This window comes from Plectrocnemia conspersa, unplaced genomic scaffold (genome assembly GCF_051122295.1).
Source record: "Plectrocnemia conspersa isolate PC_06_02 unplaced genomic scaffold, ASM5112229v1 ptg000004l, whole genome shotgun sequence".
NCBI lineage: Eukaryota > Metazoa > Arthropoda > Insecta > Trichoptera > Polycentropodidae > Plectrocnemia > Plectrocnemia conspersa.
The window spans coordinates 12603878-12625369 of record NW_028277168.1 but is presented as its reverse complement, the minus strand read 5'-3'; the positions used below and the strand labels follow the sequence as shown (position 1 = coordinate 12625369).

The following is a 21492-nucleotide window of genomic DNA, read 5'->3' as shown; positions in this document are numbered from 1 at the left end:
GAACATTTTCGAGAATCACGATCGAGACCTCTTTTGATGGCAGTTAGGGCTAGGACATCCGCACTTGCCGACTCGCCTATAGCTGTGGCCATACGGCTCCTTAATACGCTGGCATTGAAAATTGATTTATTTAATGTTAGCTACGAGGATCTGATCCGGTTTATATATTTTAATTTTAATATTTTATAATTTTTTTTGTTATGTTAAAGTATTGTTATATTTATTTATATATATATACGTTTTTTTATGTTTTATAAATTTATAATTTGCTTTCGACCATCGTGGCGCATTGGGGTAACCTGTTAGTCCACGATGGTCTTAATTTAATCGAAAAAATAAAATATAAATTGCTAATTACTAAATTAATTCTATAAGTACGTATATTGTCGATATTTTTGCTCCTGCATGATAATTTAAAATATTTATATTAATAGTAAAAATAATATGCATGACATATTTTTATTAAATAAAGAATACGAATGACGTAATCTAGCATTTAAGGGTTATAAAAGAAAGTTTTCATTCACTCCCTCGTTATATACGTAAATTCTTTGAATATTTTTCGCAATATACGTGTTTGTTTAAACAACTTCAAAGCGAGTCACAATCCAATAAAAAATTCTCAAAGAAAAAAGTAAATTGCGACTCTATCCTAACATTTCCGTATTTGAATATTTTTTTAAAAAGATCTCATAGTTATAATGACTTTGTTTTGAATATAACTTCTCCAATATAAATTTGACAGTCATAAATTTATTAAGCTAGTAAGAAAGCAGCATGCTGGTTATTTATTGCATGATTAATATTACCGATTCCGTGACGAGGGTTAGCTTAGCATTTACATATGTATTTACATGGCTTAGAAAAGGCTTGATTTGCCTTGCCAATTTATGCTTAATACTATACGAAAGCATACATTCTCGAAAAATATCTAATATCTTAATAATAATCATATTATATGTATAATATGATTTAAATATTTTATACTGATTCACATATGCATGTATATGTTTCGCAGAAATTTCTTTACTCAAATAGTAATATATTTTTCTGAACGAATATATATTGAAAATTTTTAAAACATTTTTTTGCATAGCAACGGATATTAGAAGTACGGCTTTCAAAGAAAACATAATTCCCATTAAACATAAATCTCGTTGTGATCCGTAACATGACAGGGTTTAAATTTTATCTTCATAAAAATCCGTTCAATGAAAAAGCAATTTTTTCGACTATTATTAATAAATGTGCTCTATAAAATTGAAATATTTCCCATACATACGCGTTTTATTTTAATATATATTTTATATTAAATAAATATGATTTATCATACAATTAAAAATAATTGAGATTTTTACGTGACTTATTACTTATTTATTGTGTATACTAGAAATAATAAAAATAAATTTTACATATTTTTGAATAGCTATGTATAATATATTAACAAGGCTTATATTGATACACGCAAAAATGATATATCAAGCCTAAAATAGCACATCAATCGCCTCTCTTGACACATCGTCTGTGTATTTTTTTCGTTATGAATTTTTTAAAACAGTATACCGTATTTGGCATCCATTTTTATCCGACAAACTGTCAAAAATAATATCACCCAACGCGTTTTGCAATTTTTCATTGATGACCGCAAAAATATATATATATAAATTCTATATAAAAACATCAGTTCAATCGATACGGTTGATAAGAAACGAGTTTTCGCTATGTAAAATCCGTATTGAAAAATAATAAAATTTAAATTGCGTAATCCGCCTTATCCGCTGCGGAATACCCGTGACTGATTGGTTTTAAAATTGAATCGAAATCAAATTATTAAATATATATATGTAGATGTGTATAAAAAAATACATTAATACAACGGGATAATACATTTGTATTATCCCGTCGATGTCATATTATTTTACGATCGGGGTTTTGTCGCTCAATTTCGCCCCGGAGCTGAAGTTTTTCTTGAAAACTTAATAACTCGCGCCAAAGTTTCTGCAACCCTAACTTAAAATCGTTCTTCCACACGAACACCCCCGGGAAAAGGTTACACCGAAAACTAATAATAAATTTAACTTTAATCCATTGATTTATCTTTTTAATACGTTGCCCACTTTCGATACTTTCGAAACGTTTATCTCGATAATATTGATTTATCACACTGGGGACTTAACAGAATTTTTTGTATCGTAAAAAAATGTTTGTTTTTATTGTACTGCCAATACTATTTCGTTAAGGTGTATATAATAATATACATTCCATAATAGTCGAATTAAGATGAATCGCCGGCTTCTTGCTTCATAGACGATTGAAGTCCATCGATGCGAATAACTGACCTCTTTTCAGACCTTTTGATCATAACGTCAGGTGACAAAGAGGTCCAGAATCCAATAAAGTTTATCTCCTAATTCATCTGATCGCAATCAGTGAACTATTATTAATGGGCGCTATACAAGACTTATTCCGCTATAGTACAATTAGGAGCTTTGCTTTTTCACTAAATAAATATGTAATGTTATTTTTATTACATTGTTTTTAAACTCAATGTAAGTATTATATCTGTACAGCTAGCGTTTTGATTTACATATAAATAAATGCACATATATGTATTATATTATATTAAAATTATATGCCCCAAATAATTAAGGCGTGCGCGTTTTTGTCTGTGCGCTCATTATATGGCGCGCTTTTAATACTGCGCCTTATTCTAAGTAAATATATATTATTAAAAAAAAAAAAAAGTAATTGAAACAGTGTTTAGAGTTTATTTAGTATTATGTAATCCCGAAGGCAATGTCTCTTTTTAAATTAAAAAGTTTTACACTCAATTGTGATTTGACCGATTATTATCTGAATTCACAAATCTAGACTCTACATTACGATAAAAAAAATATCTTCAAAATTTACAATGATAGAACAGTGAACCAAGGTAGAACATTACGATGATAAAACAGTACAAAATTGCATGAAATATAAATTTCTTATACGATTTTTTTTTTAATTTGGCAAATACATAAAACATAATGCCAAAATTGACTCTTGAAGAACTTTTCTTAAAAATTTTATCTCATCCACCTTATTCTCCAAGCCTTGCTCATTTCTACTACTATTTATTTCTATCAATGCAACACTCCAGAGATGAAAAAAAAAATGTAGATGATTTTATTTTGAATTCTTTAGAAAGACTAACATTTTATGCTAATTGAATTAAAAAATTGACCGAGTTGTGGGAAAATGTTATATCTTTAAAAATAAATTGATTTTAATTTTAATAAATAAATATAAACATTTAAAAGTGATTTCTTGTAAAGTGAAAAATGACATTTAATTCGGAATTACCTAATACAAACACACTTAAATTATATATGTATAATAACTACAATAATACCAACATCTTAAATTTTTATGTTTTACTGTTTAGTAAAGTAGTTAAAAAAAATCTAATTGTATTAAATATTTAATTTAATGTATAGCTAATAAATTTTAATTTAATACAATATAAAAACAACCAATAGATTTCAGACTTTGTCTAACTATATCTAATGTCTAATAGATTTCAGACCTATCTACTGAGAAAAAGAAAAATATATATTCTAAGAATTATTAATTAGAAAAATAAAGGTGACAAATACATAGTCTAGCAACAAGTCATTACTTGCTCTAAAAGTTTTGTAAACCACAAAAAAATAGTAGTCTGAATAATAACCACAAAAAAATAGTATTGTAGCAGAACTTCCTATTAAGCTGTAACAACTTTTTACAAGTGATGGTTTAGCGCTGATTAATTAATTCCCAATCATTAAACTAGTTCAGTTAATAACAGTTCACATTCAAATTGTCTGTTTAGTTCTTTAAAAATAATTTTAAAAACACTCAATTCCTTTAGGATATCTTGATATCTGAATATGAATCTGTCACATGATATTTTTCATTTGAAAGTCTTGTAGACTGAGATCTGTTGGGATCACACTGTTGCGTTGAAATTGTTAATACAGGACCTCTTCAAAGGGTCATTGAAATAATAGATTCGTGTCCCTCAAATTAACTAAGATTTGGAGCGATTTCCCAAGCGGAAAGTAGAACAATAGAACAAAGTTATACATCTTTTCGACAAAATCAATTAAAACAGGGGTGTCCAGCCCGAGACCCGTGGGTAGCATGCGGCCCACAATGTTCACTCATGTAACACGCGTATCAATATTAATAAAAAATAAATTAATATTAATTTTTTTAGCACGGCTTCTAAATTATTTCTAAATAAAACTAGAAAAATATACGAAAAAAAGCGTTTCATGAAAAAAAACTGACGACTATTTTTATGTAAAAAAATTAACATTTTTTCTCTAAGCAATAAAACCTTAATATCTATATGTTAGTAAATAAAAATGTTAATACGTATAAACACTAGTTGAAAAGAGTCAGAGAATGTAAATCACTGAAAATTTTCTATTTATTGACAAAACTGACAAAAATAAATATTTTATAAATTTATTTTATTGTCTAAAATTATCAAATATATTATAGATAATAATTAGCTTTAAGCTTAAATTGTGATAAATTAATAAACAAAAGATCGTATGTTTCGCCGGATATAGCCAGTAAATTATACTTTGCTTCCTCTCAAAGTTTTTGATCTCTCCATTCACCGATATTTCTCGCTCCATTGTCATATTTACCCAGGAATTATTATTGTGCGCGCGATACCCTAATTATGATTGTGAGATGGTCGCGTTTAATTAGCGGGAAATATTTATTAATTCTCTGAGACGTATTTAATTACGATTTTGCGCAAAGATAATATAAAATCAGCGTTACTGAATATTCAGTGTCGGTGTTCGTTTATGATATTCATTTTAAGGGGATGCTGAAATCTCGGCTCATCCTTATTCGGTCGATTAGGCGTAGTAATTAATCATCTTCTTCTGTTTCCTACTTCGAACCCAAAGGGCAAAAACCATCGGACCGAAACCGAACATTGACCACAGTCGAGAGGTTTAATTCACAACATAAATATTTGATTCCACTATTGGGCTAGCTTTCAATTAAAATCAGGTGAATCACGGCTAACTGATTTCAACTACTAAGTAAATAATTCAATTTTATTTTATGTCAATTTAAAAGTATATCTAGTGATAAATATTTGATATATGTATAATATCGATTTCAACTATAATATGTATTATATATTAATTTATTATATTAGACAGTATGCTACAAACATCCTTTTATTAATTTATAACACATCTGAATGTCATGATTAAATATGTTTTCCCAATGTGTCATGATTGCCTTTACACAAAATGTAATTATTACCTTAATACAAAATATAATACTGAGAATAATATATTACTGAAATATAATACCTGTAAATTTACAAACGTATTTGAAATAGTATGCATTTGACTGGCGTGTATCTATCATATTTTCATATTATTTGGTTATTCGGGAATTTCAAATTAAAATTTCGATTCAAGAATGCTGCAAACTATAGTATCATAGAGGATGCTAATAACTGACAAATTGATTGAAATTTATCACATACGTAGATTAAGTGTAGAGAGAATCTCCGGATCTTTAATGAAAGTTTCTCTAGCCAAACTGTTTCCATCGCGATCATAAGAATAAACTGGTGGCAATGGGATTGATAAAAAAAACATTTTCTGACACTAAAGAACAGACGGTTAACAGAATCTCATCTCCATAGAGAATCTTAATCACTCTGTATAGAGAAAGAGACCATAAAAAATCGAATGCATTTAAACAATTTTGAATCATCTGCATACAGTAGAAAATATTAATTTTTAACTGACATATTGATGTAAAAAATAAATAACGTAAAGGGCCCTTGTAGCACCCCCAAAGGGATGAAATACTTTTTCGGCAATCTTCCGCAATAGATCACAAATTATCTACGATATCTAGAAAATAACCGAGTTAAGGCATTCGAGGATCCGAGTTCCGACAATTTTCAAAATCCGTATAAACGACATTAACTTGAATTTTCGCATCAAGAGGTATTGTCACTGTATTAATGAAAAACAGTGACAATACCTCTTAATAATAAATATTTTAAACAATTAATTATCTAAATATAGAGAAAAGGCGTTTTGGAACTTCAGCTAAGATTTATATTGAACGTTCATTATTCACAAATATAATATTAACATAACATATGAGCTATATATAATACTAACTACTTCCGGAATGCAAAAAAATATTTTTTAAATAAAAAAAAGGTTAGTTGGCCACATAGCACAAGTTTTTGTTATTGATAAACTCATTACAAAAATGACATTAAATTATCGATGCAAATTTATTAACAATGCAAGTGTTTACAATCTTGAAACACTTATTAATAAATGTTACCTAAAACAGCGCGTCTTATATCCAAATGCGCTCCCAGATCCATATGTTAAAAACTAAATAAAGTGTCGTTCTAAAGGTTAAAAAGTCAATCGTAAAATAAAATACTCTAGATATTTTTCGTAGTACGAGTATATGAAAAATCCAGAACTTATCATTCGACTATAAGAGAATAGTATAGTAACGGGTACTTTAAAAAGTGAACTTTTCTGAAAATTTTTGAAGCGAAACTTTTCCCTCGAGCGCGACGTGCGAATTCTGAAAAGATGTTTCAATGCAAGGTCTTAACTAAATGTACTTTTATTCGCCTCTCGGTTCAATCTTGAGATAGAATTCAGGGCAAACTTTCCAGACGAGACATCAAAAATTAAATGTCCGTCTCTTAAATGTAAGTACAACACTCTTGTCTGTTTACCGGCCGCAGACGCCATGAATTAATTTAACCGAGATCCCAATCGATCTCGAGTGGTTATTGGAACTAGACGAATTTCGGAAATTATACCCAGCGCGAAGAACCCTTCAAATCTAATCCCATGTTCGTTTCCATTCACGGCATCAATCATGAAATGAATGGCACACATGATGAGGATTCCTGGAGGTACTTGTCTGTTCTTGGCAAACAAAGGACAGTTACTTATAAGAGTCGTAACTAATATTTTTCTCTTGTACCTATGGATATATACATACATATAAACATTGTTATAAATTATGTGAATGTGTTAAACTAAGCTTTAAATATTTTATTTTAATTTTATAAATACATACATATTTTATATGAAGATGGTCATGAGTCAAATAATAATAATTTATTTTTTTCCAGGGCCTCTTTGAGCAGGCAAAAGACTACAGTTGCTGTGAATATTCAAGTCACTTCAAGTGAATCTATCTACCAGATATCCAAGTACGTAATACTATTAAAAAAATACCCTTAAAACGTAATACTTCGGCTTTGGTGAGAAAGTATCGCTCCATTCTTTTCTTATTAAATTCATGTTTTATTTTCAATCACAAATCTTACAAAGAAACCATCACTTTAAATCTGAAAGTAAGTTTATGTGATGTCTGCTTTGCAGACTTTTTTTAGAACTACAGACTAATCTTATTACGAGTATATGGGTTAATTATATTTATTACTAATCAGCCATTTTCTGTCATGTCACTACCAGATACAAAAAAGTATGCTTCTTAACTCATTTTAAAATTTCTAGAGACGCTACATTCTAATAAATATTGATAAAACGGTATTGCAGTAGCATTTGCACACCTGTGTTTAACCCTTAGTGCTCATTATACGATGTTAATGTCTCGCTAAGATCCAAAAATGTACTTCAGGACTTTCAAATTTATCGAGACGTTGCATATTCTGTTTGGTAAAACATATTTTACTGTATTTTAATTTTTGTGCTTATCTTGTTTATCTGAAGAACTTTTTTGTCAGATGGTTTGTACACTACCAATTATTCCATGTAATCAAGAGGATCTTATTAATTTCTGTATCTCTGGGATCTTTTTCATGTTTTCCCTAACAAGTTTTCACGCAGTCAGGTCCTAAAAAAAATATCACATACATTATTAAATCTCAGTTATTATTTAGGCAGAATTACGACCACCTCATTTGGAGAAGTAAACGTCCAAAGAATCTTATATATTACTGAAATTCATATTATAAGTATGTGCTAACATTAAAACTGTATCCAAAATTTTGCATATTATGAACAATATGAAACAATACGAGAGATAAAGTATATCCATGACGTACTCACTTATGGGCTTATTCAGGTGTACGCATATTCGAGATAAGCTATTTTTTGGGAAAACTTACATTAAATATAATATACAATAGAACTAGTATTTTGATTATATAAAATTTCTGACGAGCTACCTCATTTTAAGCCACATTGATAATTACTAACATTGATTTGAATACAAAGCTTTAAACGTCAGTAAATGATCAGCGTTTCTTTAAGTAAAACGTATCCCAAAAAATCAAAAATAAAAACAACATTTACATGATGGTTCAATATGTTATAAAATTAAAGTGCTTTAATGACACTTCTATTTTATTTTTCAAATAGTTTTGCCAAAATAAGACATATTGAAATAATAAAACTAAATAAATATTCAGTAATCAAAATTATTTTCTGCGTTTCACTCAAAAGTAGGTAAGTGGGACAAATCTGATATTGATTTTAGATGTAACATATATACACTAGTATATGTTTTGCTTCATTTAAATAACTTATTTCGGTCAATTTTGGTATGAGACATACTGCGATGCATTTAGTGAATTTAAATTTGTCCAACATACGTCAGAGTTAACCCTTAAGTATGTTATACGATCTTTCGATTTCTATTATTTCAAGAGGAAGAAACAAGAGTTTGTGCTTTTATTTAATCTTACTTCATTTCAATGTTTCTTATCCTCAAAAATATTTAAGTCTCTCATAGATTGTACATAAAATCCAAGCTTAACTCGGTGCAAATAAAAATCTGCGTTGTAAATAACTCAAATTTTAAACGGTCGGGTTTAAATTATCACAGTTTGAGTTGTACACACGAATCGAATATTTTTCACGCCGCCGAAACGTTCTGTAATCGAAAAACTTTGCAAACTTCGCAAAAAGGCTCGGGGAACGTGAAAAGAAAAGCATTTTTCGTAAATCGTACAAAACAACGTTACGTATTGTTTCTTTTTATCCTAAATTTTACATAAAAAAACTTCTTTAATGGCTTAACTTTGTCGCTTTTAATTTTATTACTTTATTTTGAACACTTTTGCGCCCCTAAACGGATAAAAATAATAATAAAGATATTTTGCTGTTAAAATACCATTGATTAACTTTTTTTAACGTAACAGTCGAGGATGAAAACTTTAGGCTATATTGCTGAATCTTAAGTTTCGATCTTTTTTATTTTAAAGTAAAGACTATTGCAATAATTATCGCATTAAAAAGTCTAAAGAAAAATATTTGCTTACAACATGACAGACTTTATCGTAATGTATTACAACGAGATAAACACAATCAAGAGCATCGATTTTATTTTAATTTCTGAGTTAAAAAAAGCTAAGAAAATCTAATATGTGGTGATGGATCGGAATTTAAATTATATAATAATCACTAATTCTGAACTTACAGATATGATGAAAATTGAAAAAAAGAGTCTATATGGGATTTAAGCACAGATCTGTCAGGTCACTCACTATACCACTAGTTTATCGTGCTGGTATTAATTTGTAGTAATGTATCAAAGATTAACTGGGCTGTCTAAAGATTTGTGTTATTTCCTGACTAATTAAAAGCGACTGCTATACTTTTGACCAAATTTGATTATTGGAATTAGCGATGATCTGCTCCTTACAGTATCCCGCCTACCTTTTTCTTTCGTCATTTAAGAAGCCAATTATAATTTATGATACGTCAATGAAAAAAGTCTGTATATTTCAAAATATTTCATTTTACCTGCATTTTCTTTGCACGCTTCTTTTTGCTGGTTTAGCGAATGATTTTGAAGTAATGTTGACATATATGGTGATGCGCAATAATAACTAAATTTAAAAATTTAATATAATTGTGCTGGATGCTCTTGTAAAGCCACTTTCCTATTACAGTAATGCAAATACGTAGACAAAAAATCAGTTTTAATGTATTTTACTGAACTGTGGCGATCCCACACAGATTTTAAAAAACTTGCATTAATTTACTGTGACCAAAATGATCATCCATCAACAAAGAAACAACACAATAGCCCTCGTCACGACCAGAAAAAATTCCATAAATAACTCGAGTTTTGTTCTTACAGTAAATATTCTACGTCATTGAGAGAATATTAATTTTTTGCGAAACGATCACGAATATAATAAATCATTCACAACATTCCCATTGCAATGCCATGCGCATCAAGCTAACGTCACTTTCTAAAGGCGTATACCTATTTCGGCGTACTAAGAAGCAACTACAGCTATTGGCTGGACGATCGTGGTATAATTGCAATTGATCAGGAAGCTTTGTAGCTCTGGATACTTAAGCCTGGACTTTGATGAGAAGTAGGCAGTCACCAGCAGCCACTCTAAGAGACCAGAAAACCGTTCGTGAACAACATACTGTCATGGGCACTCACATCCCGAGAAAAACTCCTCCATATTGAGCACCATTGTAGCAGAAAGGAATCCACTTTCGCTGTACATTCGCTGCCACGCCACCTACTAGACCTCTGAGAATCTCTCACGGACATCATCCTTGCGCCAGATTCTCCACCACCGCTCGGTGCAAACATCTCGCCATTTATCGTCTGTCGCAACAATTGTAAATATTCTTCAATAAAAACTTTAACTAGATTCCACCATGAGACTCATTGGCTATGAAGTCACAACTTTAGGGTTCGCAAACTTTAAAAAACTATACTAGTGAGCTTTTTACAATCGTACGCAATCACATTATAAAATTTGGTAATTTTTTTCTTATCGGTGAACTAGCTTTTGTAAAATAATTTTAATTATTATGAAACGTTAGTCATTTGAATTTTTCAGTTATATTTACAATATTCTTACTACATGACTCACTAGTCAAAATCATGGCAGAAATAATGGAATATTTTTTATAAGCTTTTTACTGTAATTTTCAATACATTGACTTTCACACTTTACTTTCTTCTCTTCATACCTATTTCTATTGCAGATATTCAAAGCGTAACCCTAGGATTTTCTTTACTTTTAAAGTTAATAAAAAACCTAAATTTTAAGTTAATTTTTCTTCCGCTGATAATTTATTCATGATAAATTACAATTTCACACTAAGTGCGTCTCTTGATTAAACTCGAATATCAAACATGCAATTAAATTTAAAGCTTAGAGATTTTGAGCGCTATTTTGCCTAATAAATAATTGCATATCATTAATACAAAGCGTATGTTAAACACTAGACGATAATTAGTAAACAGCGTTACTGGCCCTGACACAACAATGTAATCATTATTCATTAAGCCACGAAAGCAGTTGATCTGGCGCTTCCTGCCTAGGTCGTATCGTGATGATATTCATAAATTATCTCCTAAGACAGTTTATTGTGCCGACGAGAGAGATAATAATGTGTGTGCTTATTATTAACACACGTGCCCGGGCCTCCCGCACAATCTCCGAGGCCTGAAAAGGATCTCATGAATAATTCAGGACGAATGTCTCCCGAGCTGGCCACAAGTGTTCCCAAACGAAAATTGTCCGACAGTTTGCGCTCCGATCGCAAAATTTACAGAAATTTAGACCGGGCGTGGAAATTGGCACGAAAGGCAAATAAACAAGAATCTGCAAAGATCAAGGCTCGAATGACGACGGTTTAAACTTTATCGACGTAAACTGTCTATTGCGCTGGTTTTGGCCTCAAAATCAATTACGAATGTATGTATTCATTCGATTGCCCTTCAATTGCAAACATCTCGTTAATTAACGGTTAGAATTTAGAGGCAGAATTTCGTTTCGACGCCGCACGTAGTTAAACAAATCTCAGTTGAAGTTATCGTCTGAGGTGCTATAAATAATTTAATCTAGATATATATATCACTAATAATATTTGGATATAGTGTTTTTTATACAATACTGAAAATAGAATTACAAATAAAATTTTAATAAAAATTATACTGGAATATAAGTATACTTACAATAGTCGTCACTTCCGTCCTTTTTATACCCATTTCAATTCATTTGTATACACCTTAAGTAAAATTCTCATGGGAACGAGAAACTAATACACTTTAACCGTTTCCTATGCGTAACGTAGCGTTGTGAAAAAAACACGACAATTCTGTAATGTGTCTTTTAAAGTGGATTAAATATTATACTTAAATACAATAAATAAAGCTTATTACAAATATATATTTTAATTGACTAATTAAAAGAGATAATAAACTACTTTCAATAATCTCATAATCAGATTAATAGCATAAGCAATAAATAATAAATATAATATATATTATAATAAATTATTAGTGATTAAACAATTTCTATAGAAATTCCTTTATGACAAAGAACGCCAAGCAATCCATTATATTTAAATATCTCTACAACTGGGTAATAAATATTGATTCTATTGTGATCATGACCTTATAAATAAGTCACGGATTTGGAATTAATTATGCTTTACGAATACCTTCAATTTAAAGCAAACCAAATATAGAAAACAATTATATATTACCTGTTTCAAGGAAGATAGCGATATAGGTTTGAAAATATTTCGTACTAAATCTTAGTAAGAAATATTTTCACCTATTTTAAAATCAATGTAAAGCTTTTCTTATTATATTGCTTGTCAATAAATAAACAGCTGCTATTAAAAAAGTAAACTTATAGTAATATATTATATTAAACATACATATTTTGTAAAAAAATATTATTATAAGGTGCATTTAAGTATTTTAAGTATGCGAATTAAAAAATGTGTTTACGTTCTGTACTTTTACTATACTTGTATATACATACATATTATAGTTGTATATACATACATATTCATTAAATTTAAATTTACATTTAACTATAATTAAATTCCATTAATTATTGAAGCGCCGAATTTAAATATGCGCCGATATTCGAAAATATCAATTTTGACTTACCTAATAGTATGTTGTCGAAATGTAATTGAACGCGAGTCTATCAATGCGACAACTTAGACGTAACTCTTAACGCTTTATATGATAAAATTTACGGTGTGTTCGACAAATGTTTCTCAAGAAAATGAGACTGTATGAGCAGTAGGATATACCCAAAATGGTTTTCGAGGGACACTATAGTAATACTCTAAAAAAAGCATGTCTTGTGAAAGTTTTAGAGATACGTCGGTGTACACATTCCGCGCCGACAGTGATACATCGCTATGGAAAAGCTTTCGATGGCTATAAAGATATTGCTGATGCTTTCGTTGACATATTTATTCCGTCTTTGACGAATCATATTCAATGAGACAATCTGATCTCACGGTCTTCCGTTTAAGTCATTAACGAGATTAATATTTTAGACATGAAGTATGGTTATGAAAATCTCAAATCGCGTTGTTTCACAAAACCGAGCTTCATTACTGACTTTGTATTGTAATGCTGTCTTGGTAATTTTATTGCTCTCCTTTGATTAATTTACAATTTATCGCTTAAAAATTCTCAAAAAGGGTGATAAATCGTGTATAGAAAATTTCTTGTTGTCTGATATAATTATTTACAGATATATTCACAACCCCTGTTGGTAAGCGCTAGTAGACCAACTACACGGGTTTCGTCCGCGTCGTTCCATGGTCACTAACCTTTTATGTTTTTCGAAAGCATGGACAAAATTCTTATACCTTAAAATCCAGGTTGATGTGATCTATACCGAAAATCCATTTAACAATTTTTTTTAAAGTAAAGTTCATTAGGTGTTTTTCGAGTTACTTAAGTTGCCACCGTCAATATGTACGCTAGTGCAATCATCAATCTGATTAGTATTTCTTTTAAACTTGAGTACCACAGGGATTCAATCTGGGTTCTCTGTTCTTTTTACTCTTCATTAATGATATACGTGCGGAAATTATTTCCTCGGAATATTTATGGGTGTGAAATATTTGCACTATAAATTTAATAATTTCCACTATACATTTAATACCTTGCACAATAAATTAATTTATTTGCACTATAAAGTTAAATTTTACGCTATTAAAATAGACCGCACGTGCAGCGTGAGGTCCAGGAACGTCATTTCAGATTTTTACATGATGGGGGGGGGGACGACGACAAAAATTAGCTAGTAGGTGGTCGTTTTTTAAATATTTCAATTTTATTAAGATTGGGGGAGATTTATCAAGGTGAGAGAGATGCTCCCATCTACCCAAAAAAAGTCTGTGGGCATAAAGTATATATACAATTTTAAGATTTTTACGGATAAGACTGTAAAGCGCAAAAATTAGTCCGAGCGTCGATGTGTAGTAGAGTCGAGGGTATATAATCAGGTTTTGCACCGTGTAATATACACAGTCGTGTACATGAACTTTATACCCAATCCGCCCGTTGGAAGGGGTAGTAGGAATGTGGCGTGCTTGTAGACAACTGCTAGGTTCGTGTGCATAGTTCGCGGGACTTCAGATTTGTGTCTGGCGTCACTCTTGCTTAGAGTTGTTTAAACATAAATCGCTACATCACAAATTCCGAGCCCCGAATTTTACCACTTAGCTATCGTTCTGATTGAGTTAACATTATCTTGCCTTTAATTCTATTTGTATTCAATTGTAATTATTTATTTAGTAATTAATCAAATAGCAAATTGGTATAAACCGTCGTTATTTTAGTTTTAGAGATAGGTTTTTCAAATTGATATTGGCTATATTTTGATGCCAAAGCCAAATTTATTGCTTGTCGAACAGTATCTTGAAAACGTAGCAACCAACGGCATCGAATTGATGGAATTTCTACCGCAAATTTCGCAAGTTTCCCGTTCGGCGTTTTGTCGGTTCGATTTGTTAATCTCGACGAGATCGGCTCTCCGAATAGAAATTTCCCGGATTCAATTAGACCGGATCCCGTATTTATACATTTTTTTCTTTCTCTCTCCGTGGATCAATCCTCTTTTATTTTTTGCGCCGTTTTGGTCCAAAGTCAAGCTTTAAATCGCGGCCCGTTCGCTAATTTGAAGCCTTTTGTGTCGTGTCGGTTAAAATTCGACGCTCGAAATTGGAATCGGCGCCGCGACGCCCAAACTAGTCCCCGCGCCTTCGAGTAATCCGATTAAGTCCGTTTATTTCGCGGGAGCCCTGACACAATTACAATTTTGAATAAAATTTTCGCGAAATTGAATGATTCGCTAATAAATTGGACGTCCTCGGTGCAAATTCAATTTAGGGTCCAGCCCTTCTTTTGCGACGCGTCGCTGCCCCTTTCTTCCCTTTCCACTGTTTACATGTAAACTTTCCGAATACAAATTTGATTACCGTTTGCTGCAGAACATAAATAAAAATTTATTTGGACTCGTAAAATTTATACGTAAAACAATCGCATGTCGCGTATAAATATAAATAAAATATAACATTATGAACCTTTGTAGAATAAATTTACAAATATGTTGTTGCTAACAAATTTGTTTTATTTTAATATTGTACATATTAAATTATACACTTTATTTAAAATATCTAAATCAAATCAGCGTCTCCTCTAAAGTTAAATATATCCAATAGCATAATTTAAAATTATTATTATTACACATATTACTTTAATAAAATACAAATATGTTTTGCCATTTAATGCTTAATTATAAACATACATTCAACCTTGTATTGAGTTGTAATAAAGTTCAAAGTGTTTTAAACAAGTTTTAGTGTTGATTTATTTGCTTTGCAAAGAAACGCAATTTTTATATGAAACGTTAACATGTTTTTAATTCGCTTAATGCAACAAGTAGTTAACCTTAAGATTCTCAATTAGGTCCTGTTTATTTTTATAATTTATAAAATTTACAACTTTATGTGTTATTGTATATTTTTTATTATTTAAATGATTCTTATGTATTGAATAAAATTAAAATCATTAATTCAGGGGATTTTTATGAGGGCGGGGGGAAATTTTCAAATACCGGCGTGTAAAGCGGCCAGTGACAATGTGGGATTATTACCCACTAAAACTCCCACCTCATCTTTAATTATTCAATTGGTGTTCTAATAATAACTTTAATCTTAATATTGCTACGTGTAAAATTTTAATATTCTTTACAGTTGAGAAAAGACTTGATTTATTCATTGAATGTGTAATTAATATACATTATAATTAAATCACGCTATATTATTTATTTTAAAATCATTGTTAGCAAACATTATAAATGTAATGTTTTATATAAAGAACTTCTGAGAATAAAAAAAATGCAATACATCTATGTGCTTACTTTACTTTAACATAAATATAAATTTAATTTATCATACATTGTTACCGTAATTTACATCGAAAACTATACTCAGCAGGGATAGAAATCAGATTATGATTACTTTGTTGACTATTTTTTTACTTTCTAGTCTAAAAATTTGTAATACATTAAAATATTTTTTTGCACCTAGTTTTTTTTATGAATGTAATCATTAGGTATTTTATATTTGTAATTTAAAATTAGGCATCTGTTATGAATATTTTAAATTTGCAGTATTTATAACGTTTGTAGTGATTAAATTGACCTATTGAATTAAATTTAGCATTTTAATAATTTGAGTTGTAATACATTTTTTTTAACCTTTCGCAACAGTATATACAAGTACATACTAAAAACTAAGTCTTTGAATAACCGCTGTAAGACGTATTTAAAACTATCTGCTACCTTGAAAGTGTGCAGAAGAATCATAGAAGTAGGATTACGATGCCTAAACTAGCTTTCTGATTTAAATTTCTGATCTTTTCATGATCCAAATTTTCCTATAAAAAAATCTTATCTTTACGATAAAAAATAGGTTTAAACAAAGATGCCAGACATACAAAATATTCCGAAATATCTGATAAATCATTATACCATGACTAAAGTAGTAACCATGGCCCCCCACAATGGGAGGAGAGGTTTGCGGGGCCCTAGCCCGGGGGCCTGGGGTCGCGAGAGGGTCCGACATCGATCGATTTTATAAAATTATTTTTTCACTATTTGCTACGAGATCGAATAGTTTTGGTATTTTTACTTCGGAGTTAATTCGACTTGTAGTAACTTGTTGATACCTACTATGACCGAACTTCTTAGAATTCGTTTGTCACAATTTCGGAAAGATCCGCCTTCTCAATATTTTTTAAATATTATTTATTGTTTTGGGCTGCAAGTTTATATTGTATTGTAAGCTTAAAGATGATTTTATTTTATTAGACTAAGTATATTTTAATTTAAAAAAATATTTTTTCACAATATGAATAAAACTATAATGATTTTCTTTATATCAAATAATAAGTAGTATATTTCAAATATGACATTATTAGGCACATTTGTAAGACCAAAAAAAATAAAGACGTAGTTAAAAATATATTTTTATGTTTATCTGTAAGTCATTAATTATTAAAAGTATAATGTTATATGTAATTTAATAGTATTTTGGTATGCAAAATATTGTATTTTACAAGTCTGTCTAAATAAAATAACGAATAATCGCACACAAACGCGCAATTATGTGCTAATGATTCTCAGAAGAGAGAATAAATTATGCAATCGTGAAAGCACGCCCGTCTTAATATATAATAAAATAAATACATATTTTATAACAGCATAACTAAAACAGCGCATATAATTTTATTTTTAAAAATATTAATATAATGCTAATCCCCAGTCTAGGATGTTGCAATTTGAGAAGTTCAGATAAAAATTTGCAGATTTGCCTATTTCTTACCTTACCTACTTTTCTTTGAAAATATATAAAAAAAACATGCGCACGAGATACATTAAAATGTACTTTCTTGATTGATGTCAAGATAATGCGGTTCAATAAATATTTATAAGTTTTTTTTCGGCGGCTAAAATCTCTTACTGATCCCAACTACTAGACGTAGAAATACAACATCATAATAAATTTGTATCTGGTATCAAAATGGACTACTATTTGCTTAATAAGAATTTCGCAACATTCATTTAATTTGGTCATAATATTTTAGTTAATGAAAATTGTTTTACTATATGTATTATACATATATATATAAAATATAGATTTAAAAACTATTTCTTTTAAATTAAATACTTAAAACTATGCATGGGTTAGTGTCAAATTCATATGCAGGCGTTTCAAAGCGAAATCGTAGCTATTATGGCTATAACGACTCGCAAAGTTGGATTGCCGGTGACCGCGGAGTTCTCGCAACTTTTTGATCATTCGCACACATTCACGCTTTGTCCGGGTATGTTTTATTGTTTTAGCAAAGTTTGTCGGAGGCTATGTCGTTATTGGTGGCCGTTTGTTATCGGTTTAGCATTGCCTGTATCGCACACCAAAGTTAGTTACATTAAAACATACCAAGGTAGTGGCACGTTTCCTACGATACGAATAACGCAATCACCCTGCTCCTTGTTTGTTTGGTCACGCTCTCGGCGACCGCAAAATGTTATTATGGGAAAAAGACATAAAAATTTGGGAAAAAAGATTCGCCGCCATCGTGTGTTTAGAAACAAAGAGCAAATATATGAAAAATCCTGCAAGCAGACTTCAAACGGCGTTTGTGGTATTTCTGTTTTTGTCGAAAGAGAGGAAAATATCGTTTATTGTGTAAATATTTGCTGTATTTTATTGAAGCGCTTCTTTGTAAAACAATAGTGTAACATCTTATTTCGCGTATGTATGTTTACACAATGGAATATACGATTCTATTTTTCAGGAGCAAAAGAACTTTTTCAATTAAAAAGGCAAAAGTTTATCAATGGAGCCCGATATATCTACTTTCGAACAAGTATAAATATTTAATTATTTGATCTATACAATAAACACTAAGTATATGAATTTCTAACTATCTGAAGAATATAAATAGACGATATATATTTTATATTTTATTACATATATGTATTTAACATATACTACTAATAATTACATGAATAATTTTACATGGCTAACTGTAAAATAAAAATACTTTCTTAATATTTATAACAATTATTTTGAGTTATCGTAAATATTTAGCGTGTTAACAAATAAATATGATAACTGTTTTTTACTAAGTAAAAAATATATAAAATAAATTTTCAGTAAATTATTGAGTAAAATCATCATTTCATCTATAAAGTAGAAAATCTGTTTGCCAAAGCCGCAAGAACTCTTATCAGATTATTGCTTACTACATTTAAAGTTCTTGAATATAATATAAACTTTAAAAAATATTTTTTCGTATACAATATAATTGGCAGATGTATTTTCTGGTAACGATAATTTATTAAATGGCAAAACATTCATAGCCGCATAAAAAATAAAATATTTTGGACAATAATATATATTTTCTTTTATCTCCTTTCTCATAGCAAATAGGCTAGTATATATTTAACTAGTATTTTTTGTTTAAACATTTGCGTTGCCGTAAGAGTTTAAACATGTAAAGGTTTTTCAGCCTCACTTTTGTTCTTGCATTTCACGTACTGCGCTTGTCAATGCAATATTTTGTCTATGAAATACATATTTTTGTGTTTTTTAAGAGTTGCTAATTATTTAGAATGTTTGATCATCACATACGAAAGCACTTGTCGGTGAGTCGTAAAGACGAATGGTATTTTTGTTTATTACGCTTTAAACGCGTAAATGCGACGAGTCCCTTTCTCACGTAAAGTGCGTAAATTTGAATAAGTACTTTATACCTGGCTTGATGGTCACAACACCGTTAAAGTTAATTTGCCACAAACAGGTCGAGACTGAAATCAAATGTTACGCTTACCGATCACTAATGTGTAGTCATTGAATAGTTATATAGTGTGGCTTATAATAAATTAAAAATTATTTTAATAATTATATTAAATAATGGCTCAATTTAGTGAGTACCTAAAACTATCGAAATTTGTAAAAATTCTTAATGACATACTTGAACGCCAAAAAAACGGAGGCAATTTAGACGAATAAATATTAGCGAAATTGTATAATACGGTCAGGATTTCGGTTCGACGATTGTTCGGCTAGTCATCGTATTATTTAAAGGGGTTCCAATATAGGAGGCTTACGGTCGTGATTATAAGGGACGAATATAAACTTGAATGTTTGGCCTGTCCTTTCTTCTATGCGGGTCTAATTTTGCGAAAAATATTGCCGTTCTTACGAGTATGGCTGATTGACGATAAGTCGAGATTATGTACAGATATTGTTCTGAAAAAAATTGAATTGAAATTTTCTTTGGGCACTGAAAAAATGAGAGATGGAATTATTTAATTATTTCGCACAGACTTTCTGATCGAAGAATATTATTTAAAATAATATATCTATATAAGTATAATACGACTCAATATTTTTTATACCGGCGTAAACGTATTTTAGTATAATTTAAAGAATCTGGAAAAAAAACTTTTCAAAGCAAAATAAAAGTGAAAGGATTCGTTCATTAAAGTTATTATCGAAAAATCCCATTTATTTTTAAGAAAAGTTATGAATGGATAACGCGCAAACTTTTCCCGCAGACATGAAGAAGTGAATTTTAAAAATAGGTTAGGTAAATAATCTCGTTATTTTTTAATAACATGTTTTAGTATAAATATATAAAATGTTAAACATGTAAATTGTACGTTTATTTGATTAATCATACAGGACAACTACAATGATTTTTTATTAAATATTAACTTTGAATATAATATTTTTTATTTATACTTCCAATCATTAAATTACATTGCATATTCATATTTTATTTATTACGTATTTTATTTAACAAATAAAAAGTTTAGTAAATTTAAATGAAATTAAGATATGGTAATTAGCATTGTCATAAACGATCAGTGACTTCGTGACAAATGATCAGTAAAGCTTTGATAATAAATGTAATTAACCCCTTATAGTAATTTTTATTACGTACATATATACTTAAAATACTATTTGAAACATGAGATTATTTTATAAATAAATTGTATTTAATTTTCACTGAGCCATTTCTTACATGTCTTTATTGTTCTCTGTAAAAATATTCAGTCAAAATACAATATAACTAACCATATAATTTTAAAATAAAAAAACAGATCGTTAATTCACTATTGTCATAATAACTACCAACTATTTAAAAGTCTGTCTGTCTGTAAAAAGCAATTATTAAATACAGTTAACACAACAATAGTAACTATTTATAATTGTACACAATAAAATTAATAATTGTACATAATAATAGTGCCTATTAATAATTGTATTTTTTTAATGTAACAGATGTTTATTTAAATACGAGAAAATAACAAAACTTAAGCTAAAACATGTAATCTTTTGAATCTAACCTAAACTTCAAATTTTCAATTTTAGAAGAAAAAATATTTTGTTACTTTCTCTTTATAAACAAACAGGTCTTAAAATTGAAAATTATTCATACTTAACTTATTTCTGTAATAATGACAGATTACCAAATTTTCATTTGAATAATATAGGTAAGGTTAGATATGTTTATGCATAAAGTGTAATGTACATAATTTTAAGTCACGACCTTTTCTTAATCTTCCGATTCCTTAATGAACATTGTAAT

At 29.6% G+C, this 21492-nt stretch overlaps 1 long non-coding RNA gene across 1 annotated transcript in view; it reads left to right on the top strand.

Moving 5' to 3' along the window:
- Window positions 1–7186: 7186 nt before the first annotated feature.
- Window positions 7187–21492, top strand: part of LOC148235952 (uncharacterized) — a 77274-nt gene continuing 62968 nt past the window's right edge. The window contains exon 1 of the long non-coding RNA XR_015809345.1: window positions 7187–7267. This is a non-coding gene — a long non-coding RNA (uncharacterized LOC148235952). The remainder of the gene's footprint in view (window positions 7268–21492) is intronic.